At 30.6% G+C, this 17,719-nt stretch overlaps 1 long non-coding RNA gene across 6 annotated transcripts; it reads right to left on the bottom strand.

The window, feature by feature from the left end:
- Positions 1–386: 386 nt before the first annotated feature.
- LOC149054967 (uncharacterized) lies at positions 387–16,156 on the bottom strand. 6 transcript variants are annotated; one of them, XR_016192087.1, is made up of 7 exons: positions 15,486–16,156; positions 15,217–15,325; positions 13,786–13,872; positions 12,879–12,917; positions 12,638–12,804; positions 11,470–11,593; positions 387–1,694 (listed from the first exon to the last, which is right to left on the bottom strand). It is a non-coding gene; the product is annotated as an uncharacterized LOC149054967 (long non-coding RNA). The 6 variants fall into 6 exon arrangements; XR_016192085.1 differs by having other exon boundaries at positions 11,470–11,566; positions 15,486–16,155; XR_016192088.1 differs by lacking the exon at positions 12,879–12,917.
- Positions 16,157–17,719: the final 1,563 nt, after the last annotated feature.

A 17,719-nucleotide genomic window follows, 5' to 3' on the forward strand; every position in this document is an offset into this window, starting at 1 on the left:
TGTATTTCCTTTAAACTGGTTTAAACATTAATTTAGGGGAATGGTAAACTCCTACAAATGTAGTGTAATCTCCTACAAAAGATAGTGTTAATTCCTACAAAAATATCAGTCTTGCAATATATTAACACATAAAATAAAAATGGTTTGAAAAATATAATAAAAATGTTAATAAAACAATAATCATTATCATTTACGTTTAAAACAAAATTTTTAAAATATAATAAGTGTTAATAAAATAATAGTCATAATCATTTAATCCTAAAACAAAATATGTTTGAAAAAAATAATAAAAATGATAATAAAACTATAGTCATAATTATTTAATCCTAAAACAAAAATTGTTTGAAAAATATAATAAAACAATAGTAATAATCACATACGTTTAAAATAAAAATGTCTATGTAGGAGATTACAATATCTTTGATTTTCAGGTAAAAATTTAAAAAAGTTAGTAGTGTAGGAGTTTTCATTTAATGATATGATACAGGTAAAAAGGTTATTCGTGTAGGAGTTTACATTGGCATATGCAATAACGAATAATCAATGAGTAATATCAAAAAAAAAAAAAAAAAAAAAATACAATTATTGGTAGATATTTATTTTTAGTGAAATTTACAGTTAAAATATGACGTTTAATTTAATTTTTATTATATAATGTATTATGTATGGAATTACAGGTTTATAACTATATATAAGTTTATATACAAATCTTAATTATAGTTATAAATGGTAATTAAATAAACAAGTAACAATAGTTTGTGTATAAAATTATTATAATAAGACGAGCTAGTTGTCAAGCTAAAAGTCAAATTATTACAAAAAAAAATTATTTCATATCAATAAATGTATGTTTATACATATATATAGTATACTTGAATAAACATTTATAAATAATATATAAAACAATCAGTCTTGGCCAGAAAAATAAAATGGGTGACAATTGATAAGAAATACAACAGGTATCTCATTTTTGGAACAGAATAATACTGTCGTCGTTATGCGTTATAGGAATCTTAAAATATGAGCAATCCACATATAAATTTAATACGACGTCAATAGGTATACAATCAATTTAAACACCAATGGGCAATGCCATAGGTACTATGTCCTATTTCAATCGCGATTTTAATTTTTTAATTGTAATATTATTATAATATGTAAAACTATGATTATATAGTATTATAGTGGTGGGTGCATACACTATGACTATAGGTACGAATGGTACGATAACATTATGAATTCGCAATAATTCAATAATCCATAATATGTTCCGCAAGGTCCAAGGCAGTGGACTAGGGACATTTATAAATTTTAAAATTTAATTTGGGTTTAACATGCGATTGTTATGTATAGGACTTATATCACTCGTGATTGGTGTGGGGGGGAGAGGAAATAATTTTGATCCCTGCAGGCTATAAAAACTACAGTATACTCATATAGTCGCATTATTTTTGTTGTTTCGTATGAAATATAGAGTTCTTGGACGGTGCAGGTAAACAACTACCAATAACTGCAACAACTGTAGTTGTACATTCTGTTTATTATAATAAATTGTGTGGGCGACGACTTTGTGCTGCGGCGGCTCCGAGGGGAAGAGCACGGTTTAGGTGTTGTGGTCACGAAAAAAACGGATCGCGAGTGTTTCCTTTTAGCCTAATTGAACTGTAACAGGGCTGGACAATGCGGCGGCGGGTCTGAAAACGACACATGTAGTTCTTATCATTATTGCGTGTTTTTAGATAGTTTCAAATTAATACGGACATGACGATGGCTCGCGCGTTATTTCCGGTAATATATACGCCACCGCCAGGTGACACGGCGATGGTCTATAACAATAATATTATAACTACTATGGACTTACGTGGGCGAATATGACGACGTGTATATGCTGCAGTTATTAATGTTGAAAAGTGAAATAGTTTTGGAATAAAACTGCAATTAGGTATTAAGACTTTGACGCTATACAGCTTATACGCCTATACGCTTGCAGTACATATTATAATCATTCGACCGCTAGGAAATTGAAATAATAATATTTGGATAAAAAATTAAGTACCTACCTAATATTTTACCTGCAAAATATCAACAGAATAACATCTAAATTTAATTATTTAAGTAGGTACCTACTTTCAGTACATGTTTGATGCGAGTGGAGACGTTTTTTTTTTTTTTTCATATATAATTTAAAATGTGGACAAAGGTGATAATCATAATATAATACCAAATAGGAAAGGTAGGTACGTTAAGTTGTTGACAATTTTTTTTGGCATAATATTAATCATACTCGTGTTTAATTACACGGAACATAAAATATGTTGTGTACCGTTCAACGCATTCATATAATATGATAATATTATGTCACAGTAAAAAAAAATCATTAGTTTTTAATTTTTAATTTTTTATGATTTGGCATACACTTCATGATGCGACTAAAAATTACAATAGTATAACTACACATTTTTATTGTCATACAATTTATACTGATGAGCGATGATACCTATACTCTAATAAGATAGATTTTCAACGGATACAGCAGAAATTTAACAGAAACGATATAATCACAAACGTGCAAAGATAGGATTATTAACTATATATAGTTTTTAATTAGTTAAAAACAATTGTTTTTGACTTAAGTTAATCTGGTTAATTTGAAAAAAAAGTTAAAATCATGTTCACCGAAAATACATACCTATCCTCTTACAGCAGGAATTATAACTAAATAATTATTTATTTATTTGCTTAATCATGATGTAAGTATAATAAAACTATTTTAAATGAAAATATACAAATTATCAATATGTCTTCATTAAGTTATTTAGTTGATTCGTTAATTTCTTACCCCATTAATCCTAGTGTGCAATATGAAGGAATTTATTGAGGGATGCATTTTAATAAAATGTTGTTATTAAGTAAATTATTTTACAAGTGGCATAATCCCCAGAATTACTCGAATTTGAGTATACTTAATTAATTTATATTAATGATTAGCATTAGCATATACAATATATAATAATTAGTAATATAGAAATATTATAAAATAAGTAGTGGTTAGTATTATTTGTAAAATTAAAAATCAAAAACAATAATGAAAGTAACTGTTAAAAACTAATAATTTTCGATTTTTATGAATTTAGCGAGGTGTATTAATATTGTGATATTTTTTGCTTTAACATAATTTTTTATACAATGTTAATTGTTAATTATTACAACATGTATACTGTTTAAGTATCAAGTATTGAATTTAAGTACTCGAATTCAATTTATATACATACCTATATATTATAAATATGTTGATGCAACATTTTTCTGGTGATATTATTATACTAGGATATTTGACCAGCAATTATATATTTTAGTCGATGATTCCGTTCTGAGGTATATAGTACGAATACATAGAGTAGGTGTATGTATAATAATAATTATAGGGCTAGGATAGTTTAGGTTTTCGCATTTTTTCATATGATTTACAAGGTATAACTTTTCTAGCATTAAATGATCATAAATGGTTTTTATTTTACATTTTTTTGGACTTAATTGGTTTTTTAGTAATTTTTTTTTTTTAAATTTTAAGGGGATTTTTAGGGTTTTATATTATTTTCAATAATATAATACGAGTGTCTATACAGTTTAGATTAATAAAATATAGGCAGGTATATACATAATACACTCTTCCGAGTGCCGACAGAACGGCCGAGTACATAATATAATATCATATTATTATATATAGACGAGTTAAGTACCTACACCATACACAATATCCCTCTACGGGCTGTACGCGTGGTTGTTACAATTAATAATACGTATGCGATAATTCATTATAATATATTATACACATTACATATTATACAAAATCAGATGAACACAGTTTAAAACAAGCGGTCGGCCTATTCGCGGCGTTCAAACAAAGAGCGTGGTTCGTGACCGCGGAAACATTCTCAGACGCGAAACAGTAAAGGGAAGTGGCGATACATACCGCGTGTAGGCACTATCGTGTACAAGACAAGTGTAAAAAATAAATATTATACATGAACTGTGATGTAAGGTTTCGTAGTTTAGGGAAGGTCGAGTACTCGAGTGCGCTTCGGACATGATTATCATCTGCTGCAGGATAGACATAAAGGTATACAATGTACGCTAGCGTAACCAGAGGGTAAATGCATAGTCCGGAATATATCATTAAAATCCGATGTATATATTTATATATAAGGCCGTAGCAATATTCCTCTAATAAATGATAAATGAAATAATTAGTATAAATAATTTATGTATAGCAAAAAAAAAAAAAATGATTATAACATTTTTTTTTTTTCATAATTATGAGAAATTTCGGCGTAACAAATGAATACCTGTTTAAAGAAAAGAAAAATTAGACTGCATAATATGAATAAATATTTTACTATTTGTAAATACCTTCTCAGACGAGCGTTTTTCAATAACTGATATAGTCGATACCAGAATATAATCATATGATCATCAACCGATAAGCACAAAATGTGATCTTAAAGCCTTAATTTATCTTTAAAATACGGAACGCAATAGTACACTGGCTGAATATTGGAGGATAATAGACATAGTTTTAGATGAAAATAATGTGGAAAAAAACAGAAACCAACCTTTTTTTGTGGTGGAACATAGACAGTGGAGGAAAACGATAGGTATCTCGTTTTTGGAGGAAAATTGAACCGCCCATAATATGTTCATATTATAGTATTGTATAATATGGTTAGGGTCGTAGGTGGTTTTTTAAATTATTTATTATGAGCCACAGACCGCAGTGCCCCTAGTGCATCGCTAATCTAACATATTTCAAAGTAATTTTTTTTTTTTAACTAGGTATTAGTTATAATTTATAAATACTAAATATGAAAGATAGAAAATTAGCGTGTTATAAATATTATTATAATTTAAAATATATTGTATTATTTTACTCAAAGTGTTTCACCATACATCATGCTCAACCCTATTTTTTTTCCATTAATAATGATATTATTCGAATTCTGATTTTCGGAATATTTAAATATACTCCCAGACCATTTTTTTTTATAGGTGCATCTTGTGATGATTCAAACTTCTGTTGTTTAAATGAGAACCCCTATTTTTTAATGTAATTTACTTACCAGATAATTTTTCTGAATATATTGACGTATCAAAATTGAAATTCAAACAAGGGGTTTTTGAGTTATTTAATCTTGTGTACTAAAATAGTATAGATACCTTAGATATATAATAAGTCCATGATAATGGGTTTGGAAAATATGGAAGCTACGGGGAATTTTAAAATGTTGGTGATTAATATTAATTTATCAACATTAATAATTTATAAAAATGGTCTAAACATGAAAAATACTAGATAAATACATCTGTTTTAGATATATCTAATTTTTAATACTACATTAAGGACTATTATCCATAGAGTAAATATTGTAATAATTGAAAAACTACTCATCTGAATTTCAAATTAGTACAAAACATTTCAAGAATTTTAAAATATGTTCTTTAAGAACTTATATATTTAAAGATTCCAAAAATCATATTTTGAATACCTAAATTATTGAAGATAAAAGGGGATGAGCATGCTTAGTAAACCACCCTGTATATATTATGAACATATAACTACAAAAACATTATTATATGTTATTCATACTTTTTTTTTTAAATTAACTCAATGGAACTACCAACTATAACCCCCTCTCACTATATATACAATTTAGGTGTCTACGCGGCTTTGTATATTATGATTAGATCATGTGAAATCACTTCAACTTTGTAAGATTGCTTAATCGGAGGGAAAATGTATTTCATGTTTAACCATTCCTTTTATATCGATGTAAAAAACACAGAAGTGTACAGATGTTCCCATGGCATTGAATAATATTTATTTATTTAAAGTTGTAGATATAAATTATTGATGTAAAAAGATACAAATACATTTTTAATTGGTAAGACTATACTAGAAGTTTCTTATAACTTATTTAATTAGTTTAAATTACCTATCAGCAAGCAATCTCAACTTACAGTTTGGGAAATACTGTGAGTTAGAAAGACTGCATGTGTGGAAAGCATGAAACAATTTTAACATGGAATATCATATAAATTGGAGTAAAATAACCCCATGGGCGTATAAGCCTACCGGGCATCAGGGCATTTCCCGGTGGGCCCCCCTTCGTATTTCGGTAATGGGGCCCTTTAATATCATATATTATTAAATTCTTTTTCATGTGGGGCCCTCTTTTTAAAATTTTCCGGTAGTCCAAAAATGGCCTATCCACCCATTAATAACCCCCTTCTCCTCGAAAAAAATGTCGAAAATTTTAATAATATTATAGAGTAAACTAAATAGTAAATACCATCATATTATAATATCATATCTACACGAGAATTTTTTTTTAATTGAACAAAACTATTGTTTGTTGGAATAAAAAACTCTACGGTTACGGATTCAAATATTATTACACTAATATTACAATACATATTATATAGATACCATGGTATCCTGCAGGTACAATTTTGTTTTCGGTTATTCGCGTCGGTCTGACGGCGAGCGCAGCTGTCTTGTATGTGACGTTAACGGTTTTTAATGATTTCCCGTCGTCGGATAATAACGTTGCTGCAAGAACTCGGTTGTATAATTAATATTATTACATTATTGTATCGTATTGATCGACATACATCTGTGGAATGTATTGGTCGAATAATAATTGTGCGCATCGACTGTATATATAGTAGATATACAAATATATAATATACATGCGATATATATATATATGTATATATATATATATATATATATATACACATTTAAGCTGAATTATGTACGAATTTCAGACAAGTATTCGCCGCAGAGCGATTGATTAGGCGTGTTTCGGATGCGTTCAAAAAAAAAAAAACAGAAACTAAACGAAAAAAATAAAACCTCTATACGGCCATTGAAACGTTCGAAATTGTTTTTGTTATGCACGCAACGTATATACACATTCATAGTGAGGCGAGTAAATGCTATAGTAGGTATATACGATATTATGTAGAGCGACGCGGAAGAGGTGAAAAGGGACTGGACAGACGGGTGGCGGCGGGGGATCGGGTTTAAAGGCTGGGGATGAGACCGGACGCGCATAAAAAAAAAACAAAAAAAAACAAAAAACTAAAAAGCCTCCCGGGTATTTTACCCGGCGAATATCCATGGCAACGAGCAGATTTTTTTTTTAACCACTCCTTTTGACCGCCGACCCCGAGCGCATACACATACCATATAATATAATACCACCGCTGCCGGTCCAGCGTATATTTTCCTGAAAAAGTCCGTTTATATACGCTGCAGAAGTTTCATGAAAACGAGAACTATAGAATATACAACGAACACTCGTAACAATAATATATATAGATAGATAGATAGATAGGTACCGGTGAAAAAAATTAAATAAAAAGCGACGGAAATAAAATCGAACATATAAAACTATACAATTACATAATATATACAATGCATATTATGTGTGTGTGTGTGTGTGCTATAAAAACAGTAAGAGGGGAATATGGACGGTGGCGAGAGTTGGCTTTTGATTATACTCTGCACAAGTGTGCACAAATGAAATATTACCTACATATAAATTCCCAAACTAGTCGATACATTTTGTTTTAATGCTCGACGCACACATCCGGTGCACATCGCGTCGAATCCGTCGTGTACGATGACGAATAAGTAAAGAAAAAATTAAGAAAAAATTGTGTTTGTGATGAAAAAAAAAACGAATTAAACGTAATATATAATAGAGACAATAGAATTTTTTTCAGCTATAGGTATATATTATCTACATAATTTAAAGTAACAGCTAGTGGCGGCTCAAGTGTTATGTATATTAGTGTTATTGTAATTTATAATTTTAGTCTTCAGTGAGTTTAAATTTATCTTACTATAAAAATAATACGAATCGAGAATAAATTAAACGTTTACAAACAACCGGAACCAGTCGACCAGAAATTGTTTTTAAAAATTAAACGGGAACTCTTATAAGACTAAAAGATAATATATTATTCTGCTAAGTGCTTGTATATACCTATATATTGTATAATCACGATGGATCGTCACCCATTTAAGTCATCTCAAGTCTCTCGAATAACTGTCTTCACGCCACCATCGATTATTATCATATCGTATATACATATTATAATCATAGGTTAAAGGAGGTATACACAACGATATGTCTTCACCCAGTTAACTGCAGACTGCAGTTGTGTAGTATAGGCACTGGTAGCAGAAAATATAATAGCTAAACCGAGTACAACTTATAATTACATATTGTATTTTACACGATTATACTCTACAGTTCGATTATAACTCATTTCCTATAAAATCGATCCGCGGCTACCACCTATTGAGGTGGATATAATATATAGGTACTATATAATGTTATGTAACGGCGCGTGCCGTCTCCATTTCGATTAAATCGCTCGTCATCGGTGGCCAATTATTATTTATAATATCATGACTATACGAAGAAGAAACTTCCCGCCGGATATAAGGTTTGCTTGAGATGACACACAATAAGACGTATACGTGTAGGTATACAACGCCAACCGCTAACCGCCGTATTATACATATATATTATATTAAATATAAGCGCGTACGTACGCGTATGCATACAAGACGATCGCATCCCTTTCTTGGCCTTGGCGCGGCGGCAATCCTGCTGCACCTGGCTGGACACGCGCCAACCATCATAAACTCTATACGAATAATTATCTACAATATAATATTACATTATATTATACGACACTAACTATATACAACAGCACTACGCGTGTAACCGTTGCCCCGTGTGTCACGGTCCGGATGATCCGATGTACGTTAGACGCGTGTGCCGATGAGCAGCAGCAGCAGCAGCCGTCACAGCCGCCGAGCACACAAAAGACGTTTCTTGCTTAAGGTCTTACGATCTTCGGCCCGGCACACGAACTGGGTGAATCGGTTATTTTCCCAGCCCCTCTGAGACGTTAACGATAATTATTATTACCGTTCCGATGACGCCGACGCAGGAAGTATAATATATGCGTACTGCTGCTGCTGTTGCTGCTGCTGCTACGCTGATAGAAACAATATAATATATTAAATGAATGTAATTACTAAAAAATACTTAAGAAGATTCCACATCCAAATGAGTATTTTGTCCGTCTTATCCTACGACATAGGCTAAACGCGTTGACGCTTCAGTCTGAGCAGGACTCGCTCAATTTTGGTGCTATGTGGTGCTATAGAGAAAAAATATATATTACGAAATTTAATTGTGTTAATTATTTCAGAGTGCAAGCCGGTGCATTTAAAAATATTTAAATTTAGAAAAATTAAATGTCATTTAAAAATGTTCCGTAGGAAATATTATCACAATTCAATTTTGTAACAGGTATTTTTACTCTAGAACCAAAATTGAGCGAGTCCTACTCAGACTGAAGCTTCAAAGCGTTTAGTCTATGTCATACGTGAAGTAGGATGGAGAAAACACATGCGGACATAGTGTCCTCTTAATAGTTAATTTATTATGTATATATGTCATTACAGACTGTACGTATAATTATTAATATTTTAAGAATATGAACGTATAATAGACAGTGGTGCATTCAACCATCGCGACAGGTATCGATGTATCTCGAAAAAATTCCTGTTTTGAAAACATATTATAACATCGTTCCTTATAGCAGTAGCCAAACACCTAATCCAAGCGATTAGATCGAATTAGATCAATTTAGATTTCAGAAGTTTAACATAGCAACGTATACATATTATAGTACTCGAACGAAAGTATGAATGATATACCTAACGAATTGCATCCAGCGATATGTTTATAATAATAATAATATAGTTTTTGATGTGCGCTTAGAAATATCTCATAAAACTGCAAGTAATCGATATGTCAACGCACAGGTATTTCAAATAATAATATTTATAGTGTTTATCGAGTTAACGGATTATAATAAAGATTATATTATTACATATAGATATAGATACTAGCATAAAAGCGTTTTGATTTTTGCGTGAACATAATAGTCATATCTGTCATTCGTAGGTAAATACCTACTACTGCAGCGACTGATAGCGGCAGAGAAAACATACCTATCTATTTTTATAAACGACTTTGGCGCGCTCGTATTCCGACATAGTACTCATAGTAATTAATAATATTATGTCAGATACGCGTGCTACGCGCCTCAGACCGAGTAAAGCAACATTTCCATATCATTATTATATCTGTTGATGGCATATAATGTGCAATGTGTAATTATAATAAGATAATCCGCGATCGAAGATACGGCATCATTCATATAAGTAGGTACCTATAAAATATTAATAATATTATTAAGTAAATGTTATGCACGTATAACGATAACATTGTCTTTAATTCAAAAAATATTCATCGGGAAGTTTTGATGTTACTAATAAAAATAAAAAAACTTAAGCATAAATGTTGGTTTAAATTTAAAATATACCACGTTGCGTTCTATAGACAATTTTCTGAAGAGAGAAGGGCCAAACTTCATGTATATAAAAGCTAGTAAAAGTAATTTGTAGTTCAAAAATTATAATAAAACAATAACCGTTATTATTAAAAATATAGATAAAACGCATTTATTTGTACTGAGTGAAAATTGGTTGTGAGGAATGAATGTTCTCTTAATCCCTCCTCATTTCAGAGAGACGCGCTTGGGTGTATATTTGTGAATTCAGACAGTATATATTTTAGAAAAATATAGGACTACCTACTATAATACAATTATGTGTACACTAAGCAGTTATATAGCTGCTACAGCTGCTATCGACACGTATGTATAATCCATAAACACGCGCGGAAATGTACAACCAGCAAATGTAAGGACTGCGATACACGCCCGTATAAGTATATTATCAGATTGTATAATATAATATATCGAAATTGTTTTTGTGCGGTACAGCCGGTACAGAGTGATATATTATTATATAATGGAACCTTGGAATGGACACTTAGTACATTATTAGTCGGTATGTACACGCACGTCGACGAAAACAGGTGTTGAAAAATCGTAACTACCGAAATAATAATATTGTCTCTCTAATAAAAAAAATATATTATCACGTTGTTTACAAAATGTAGACCAAACGACAACCGCCGTAATCATCAAGCGTTATGAATCAGACATTTTCAGTTTTTCCAAACGAGTTTGTTGCCAATCTAAAAAATTATTAACTACCTAATGTTTTTTTAAAGAAAATTCTGGTGTGCATTAGTATCATTCTCAGGTATTTTCAATTTTTAATTTGTTGTATAATGAGATATTGTCATAGAAACCATTCCTCGCGATAGTCCGCCAGTCCGGTATAAGTAAATTATATTATTTTCATTTTTAGCAAAAGATTTAGACTTCTTGTATTTAGAGTGAGACCAGATTTGTTTTTTTTATTACCGCCACTTTATTTCAAAAATGTAATATCCTCAAAAAACTTACCTCTCCGTATTGAATCAAATTGGACTTGTCTCTATTTGGCAGATAGAAGTTTACAGCCAACTTGGTAATCTTGTAAAAGTTAATCCGGCTTGATCCTCTAGATCATATTTTCACTTTGTCAATTCTTTCATAACAATAATAATTATGATAATAATATAACATATTATAAGTATATATTAAATATATAATTTTATAATTTTAGCGTTAAATTTAGTATGGACATTTTCACCGAATTACAAGTGAACGCAACAACCGGTACTCTAAAAGCCAAAAATGATTTTTTTTTCTAAGTTATTTTATTATTATTTTAGTATCTACCTATTTCGACCTGTATTATAAAAGATCATTTAAAATGTGATATGATATGAGTTTCAAATATAATATACTACCTACTATAAATGCATTTGCTAAAATTTTACTTGGAACATTAAAACTACAAAAATAAAATAAAATAAAAATAGCATAGGAAGTATACGAAATGGACTAAAATAATAAATACAAAATAAGTAAACGCATTATTAAAACATATAAATTGTTCACATATGTTGTTATCAATTGACTTCGAACCAATTTCTATCGTCGTAATTATAAGTTATACAAATAGTCGAAATAAAAATATTCTCAATTAAATATAACTCCATAATGAGAGATGCGCAAATACAGTCATTTATAATTCTCATAAGTACGACGATAGAAATTGATTCAACGTTAAGTTATATAATACTGTTGCATAGGTAATAATTTATAATTTATTTAATAAGGCAAGATATAGTATATATAGCATTATAATATTCTAGTCACATAAATTAATAGAAGCGGAGTTTAAAATAATTACGTTCCCGAAATTGTATAATCAACCAAATATTTATCTATGTTTTTTAAAATGGATTTTTTTTTTTTAATCTTGGATAATTTTTAAAATGCTTGATTCTAACAATCAAGGCTTATGTTCGTTGTCGAATTAATTGAATAAAAAAAAAAAAAATTAACGACATTCTCGCTAAAATAATGAAATATATATAAATTAAACGTGTAGAGCTGGTAAGCCGTTTTGCTGTGATAAATCTACTTCGATAGCGAGAAATATTATCATGTGCGACGCGTATAATGAATAAATATGCCTAATTGATATTTGTGTCTACAACGATAATAATATTATACTAATCACCGAAATGTCGCTATTTGTTGCTGCGTTTTAATTAACGTTTTCCAGGGCTCGTTTGCACCACGCATGTTACAATATATTATACAGCCATTCAAGTATACACTAAATCATATCACTGAGTCCGAAGTGTGCATCCTATATGTGCTCCAACTATAGGTAGCTCAAAGAACCTGGAAAAAGTTAGGTTTATTATGAATTATATATTAAAAACATTTAAGTATAATCCAAAAAAATTTATAATCACTTGAATTTCACAAAAAAGAACATTGAATTTCTGAATATTCTAAACAATCAAAATTCATACAATCAAAAATGATTTATCTTCTAAGTCTGCTAGAAAGATGCATCATATTTGTGATTCGAGGCTAACCTAACCTAACCTATCACACAAGTGATGCGGAATCGTGCTATTTTAAGGTGTGGTCGTTTAAACATTTTACCTAAAGAAAAAAGTGTCTATATCCAACCCCTATATCTGAACTCGTAACGAATATTATAGGTTTCGATCGATTGTCACCTTATAGATCCATGAGGTGGTGAGGGAAACGCTTATATATTGTTCGAATGCGATGAACACGAATTTGAAAACACGAAAAACTACATTAAGGAAAATATTAAATTATATACGGCATTATTATTGTATGTTTTTATCGCAAGATCTGCAGCACACGAGGACACCTGTGACCTTATTACTACTAGATTATATACTTTTTTTTTTATTTGGTGTTTTTTCCTGGGGGTTTTGCATGTGAACATCGGAAGTGGACATTATGTGTACCTATACGACGCGGGTGAGTGTGTGGGTGTGTGTGTTGTGTGTATCTCTTGTACAAACTATAATATATGTATAGGAGGAACCGACACGCGATTTTCAACAGGAAAGGGCATTAAGTTTCCACTAACATGAAGATTGTTATCGCAACTTCAGCTCGGTCAGTGTGTATATCGTGTACAATAGTATAGCTAGTATAATAATAATAACAACAAATCATAATGGACACTATATAATATAGGCGCTATCATGTGTACGTACTTAAAACGCATGTGTACCTATGTGTGTGTGTATATCGTGCAGACACAGTATTATCGAAACAATATCACGAATAAAAAATATAAAAAAAATAGTTTATATTAATAATTTATATACTTACGGTTCAATATGTCATGTCCGGGGCTGTTTTCTAACGGTGTTGGTGTCATGATCAACTTTCTGTATGGTATTGTAATACTGTTGAAGTCTATAATCAAGAAATTTATCAATGTATAATATATTTCAATTATTACAGTATAAACTATATTAAGTGTTTGTTACCATCATTATTTTTTTTCAAATTATTATTTTTTAAATGTAACGTATAGTATGCTTATTGGATTTAAAGTAGTTTTGGTTTTTGTGTTTTGAAAATCTAAGATACCCAATTGGTTAGCTATAATATTATATATCATTCTACATACACTTTTTATGAATTTAATTTTATTAAGTATTGAAATAGTAATAAGTTGAAAGTTTAGGTAAGAAACTATAATTATTTGTAACGTAGACAACTATCACATTTCTTTTACAACTTACATATGACTGTGTTTGTACAAGTAATTGACACCCAATTGTATCATATAATTTATTGGTATAAAGCTATAAAATGTTACTATATATAAACATCTCTATTACAGAACAGTTAGACGACTATTAAATGAAAATTTTTAATAAATTATATCATACGTATGCAAACAGATAAGAATTAAATTTAGCGTTTTTGAATTTTGAATCATGACAAAAGTCTTAGATAATTTCTATTAAATAAATGGATAAATCGAGTTTCCACGTCCACTAAGCAAAATAGCAAATACAATATAATTTGAAATATTTTTTGTTGTATATGAATAAAAATTTGGATGATATTGTTTGAATGTAAATATTTTTTTTTTCAGTTTATTTAGTAATAGTAGTTAATATACCTATAATAATCGAACTAATATAATTACATATTAACTCGTTTTTGAACAATAAATACTTATTTAAAACACTTAATTATTTAGACAAATACAAAATGGAATATAGAAAAGATTCATGTGTTAAAATCGAGTTGGTCACGTTACGATTTAAAACATTTTTAATAGTAAATTTAGTGTAATATATATATAGTAAGTTATTAAAAAACTAAAAGTGTTTACTTAAATATTGCGTGCTTTAAATACAATTGAATACTAGAATATATAATATATTTCATTTAAAACTGTATTTAACTTGGTATTTTTTTTTATTGTTTATTGCAAATAAAAAAAAAATGATTGAAGGTATTTGCAGAGTACAAAAAATGTTTTAACTACACAGACCATCATGATTAAAAGCTAAATTTGAACGTTAATTATTTTTATAATAATGTATGTATACGCTCCATCGTATATATTTAGGTTTGTGCAATCGGCCGTGCGGATGTATTAATTAAAAATTGCAGTACGATACTATGGCCCTGGGCAAATTTTAAAAACGACGCGCTCGTTTTTTTTCGTATCTCTCCGTCCACGTTAACAGGAATAAAATCTGTCTGATAGGAAAACCGAATAAAATCAATAATACATACTCGAAGGGGGTGTGGGGGAAAACGCCGTAACACCACCGATCGTGCCAGTCTCGCGCATCACTTACCGGTAGGTTGTGGAGTGCAGAATGATTGAAAAAGTTACAAAAAACTAAAAAAAACCATACAAAAAAATTATTCTATTACGACGCAGAACGCTTTATTTAATTTCAAGTAAAACAATTAATTTCTCAAAAACATTTTTTGTGTTTCAGAAAAAAATTAAAAGTTTATAGTCATAATTCAAAGTAACTTAAATAATATCACTATACCTTCGTCCTTCATTAATGGAAAAAAAATTGTTCATTATTTTTCGCCGATTATCTATAATATTTCAATGAAAGGCAACTTATTCTTATAACTACATATTATAATGTTTTGGAATGGGATGTTTTTCAGAAAAATATAGACCATTGAACAACAAAATATTATTTATAATTTATAAATTATATCTTGTAAGACGTATGTTGTATTAAAAGGTTTTAAGAAGACGGGTAATAACCGTTTGCTGTATAGTCTAATTGCCACTCAAACTTTAAACGATTAACCTAAGTAGCAAACATTGCTCAAATATTGAATGAAATTTATTTAAAAAAAGGACTGTCGTTAAAAATAAAATGGAAAACTTTAAGATCATAATAACTGTTCTTAAACTAATAGCAAATATAGTTTTAATTTTGCGAAGACCGTAATATGTTAATGTAGTGAATTATTTAAACGACGTAGACATATATTTTTAGCTGGAAATAGTTTAGCGAATAACACTTCAAAAAGAAACAAGACAACATTAAAAGCACTTAATAGGTAGGTAATAATAATAATAAATATAAATTAATTAAACAAATATTAAAACAATATCTTATAATAGAATATTATTATAAGGAACGTACACCGCGAACGAAGTGCTGCAGCAGACTGCAATATTATAAAATAAAATTTAATATTCTCGTGGCCGCGGTCATCTCGATTGTGGCGACAATGACCATGTGGTTATAATAGGTATATTAGGTATACTTGTAGGATACCGTGTACGTGATTGGGCATTGGCGGGTGGAGAAGACGACGACTGTGAGAAAATCGTAGAGCCGAGGTGCTGCTGCAGATCTCTGCAGAAAAACAAACAATATAATAAAACAACGTTTCTGCAACAGCAGCAGAAGCAGCAGCAGCAGAGCAAACGTAGGCGGAAGCGATTTATTGTAATTTATTTTAATATGGATAAATGATAATAATATTTTAACACTGTGAAAATCGTTCGCTCTCCCGTCGTACACAATAATAATAATAATAATAATAACCTGCTGGCCGGTCCCATGGGAATTTCTTGCATGTAGCCGCCGCCTACGCTTGCGATGCGTTTCTGCGCGCGAGGGTGGTTTTTGCACGGCCGAGCTACCGTCTCCGTCGCACACGGCCCGCTCCGTCGCACCCCGAACGGGCGCTTCCTCTATCTCTCTCCGTCGCGCAACCGGTTCACCGATGGCGGCACTTGTTTCCCGGGTGTGACGAGTCCACCACCACCGCTGCGTCTCTTCTTCATCGCCTCGGCTCGCGTTCCTTCATCCTTATTTGATTCCTGCATAAAATTAACGCGGCCAGTGCGTACACGGGTTAGCGCTCGCGCTCGTCCGTCGGTTTCCCACACTTTGTGCACACACACACACACACCCACACACACACACACACACCTCGTCTAGTGTCCTGTGTGAACGATGCTGCGTATCGTAAATCTATTATAATTTAGCAAACGGTTTATTTTTCTTTCTAGTCTTTCTGCACACCGCGATCCGAGTAATCGCCGCCTGCGAGTGTGTCGGAAGTTAGTCGTCATCGCGTAATGTATAGGGCTCGAACTTTGATGCTTAATATTATTGGAGAATATTAGATATCGTGCACTCGAGAAAGTTATGATATTATATGATTAAAAATAATTTTCAGTTTTGGATTTCCAACATTTTAGTACTATTTTATACGTTATTTGTTTTTAGAAATCAGCACCTACTTTTCATCAAACGTTGTCTACGATCAATATCAATAATAAACGATACGCGTATCATGAAATAAATACGACCAAAAAGTTCAAATATTGTTGATCGTAAAACCATGGCATAGCCTCAAGATCTAGCAGTCTTTAATTTTAGTTTAAGGAGTTGTCATTAATGATACTATCAAATACGTATTAAAAAATCAAAAAATAATATATCAATAATATTCAACGAATAAAATGGGAAAATACGAAATAAATTTTTCGGTATTTCATTTGTAAAGCCATAAAATTAATTTATAGCTATTACAAAATACACAATAAACAAAAAGTAAAAAAAAAACGTGCAAACACAACAGAGTTCGAGTCCTATTTATCAATAACAATAGCATCTTCAACTACAATAAAATGCATCTATGTTGCCGACTTCCGAACCAGAAGAACAGTTCCTGCAAACTTCGATGTGAAGTCACGCATATTCTTACAGCTATAATCATACTGATTTTAGTACAAATGCTCGCG

Source organism: Diuraphis noxia, unplaced genomic scaffold (assembly GCF_037042655.1).
Source record: "Diuraphis noxia isolate RWA-SAM2 unplaced genomic scaffold, SU_Dnox_SAM2 contig0005, whole genome shotgun sequence".
In the NCBI taxonomy this organism is placed as follows: Eukaryota; Metazoa; Arthropoda; class Insecta; order Hemiptera; family Aphididae; genus Diuraphis; species Diuraphis noxia.